Genomic DNA, 1,264 nt, shown 5'->3' on the forward strand with positions numbered 1-1,264 from the left:
TGGGCACCTCGTGTATGAGATTTGGCCTGGGCTCTTCTTGTGCTCCGAGATATCCGAGGGAGACAAAGTGGATCGTGGACAGCACACGAAAGTTCACCCACCAGAGCGACGACTCCAGCCGGTGACAAGGATGGGCCAGGCACACCCCATACCTCGCTGGCGGGAGTGTGAGTTCGCACCACCTCTTGGAAAGCATTTGGCATCATCTAGTCACCCTGAAGCTGTGTGCGCTGTACGACCCAGCCAGGCTGTGTCCCGGCTCAAACCTGAGTCAAGTTCATGCTCATGTGCACTAGTACACATGTGCGAGAATACGCTTGGCAGCCTCGCAGGTTACAGCCACAAACTAGAAGCAAATCTTTGTGCTCGCTTTGGCAGCACGTATACTAGAAACCAATCTTCAAGAGAAAAGAAAAGTAAAGGTAATATATTCACACAATGAGTATTAGGACAGCAGAGGTTCTCTGGGGTGATTTTGCCCCAGGGGCCATTTGCCAGGGTCTAGAGATATTTTTGGCTTTCACGGATAGGGGTGGAGGTGCGACCTCCATCCAATGGATAGAGGGAAGGGGTGCTGGTAAACATCCCACAGGACATAGGACAGCCCCCTCTGCACCCCCACACCACAGGCTTATTCTGTCCAAAATGTCAGCCCATCGCTTCTCCGCCTTTCGGCTAAGATCAAGTGCAAAATGTCAGCCGCGCTGAGGCTGAGCAAGCTTGCTGTACGGTCACACAAATGAATGAGCTGCAGCTATGTACATCGACGTGGCAGCGAGTGAGAAGCAAGGTGCAGAACACAAGAAGTATCCCATCCAAGTAAAGTTCAGAACATGCCAAATTAAGCAGTATATTATAAGGGGGAGATACAGTACCCTGAAAGCACAGGAGTAACAACACGACATGCAGAATGGTAGTTACTTTGGGGGAGGGGTGGGTGGGCCATGTGACCAGGAGGGGCCTGCGGGGCCGTCAGAAGTGGCGGTGACTCCATCAGCCGGGCAGCGGTCTCCCAGGCACTGGTGGTATCGCAGTGAGTTGTAATATGAAATAGTTCGTGATGAGTACAGCGTTTTTAAGTGCTTGCAGGTGAAAGCTGCTCCTGCGAAGAGCTCCCCTGACTCAGTTTCCCCTGTGGTTGAGCCTCCCTCCCTGCCTTGCTTCTTGGGGCGATCGTGTGAAGGAACGTCAGCAGCTCCAGCTGGGAAAGGCGGGGCAGGGAGGGGTGCAGATACTGACCCCTCCCCACATTCATCCCTAAAGG

Source organism: Pteropus vampyrus, unplaced genomic scaffold (assembly GCF_000151845.1).
Source record: "Pteropus vampyrus isolate Shadow unplaced genomic scaffold, Pvam_2.0 Scaffold268, whole genome shotgun sequence".
Lineage (NCBI taxonomy): Eukaryota > Metazoa > Chordata > Mammalia > Chiroptera > Pteropodidae > Pteropus > Pteropus vampyrus.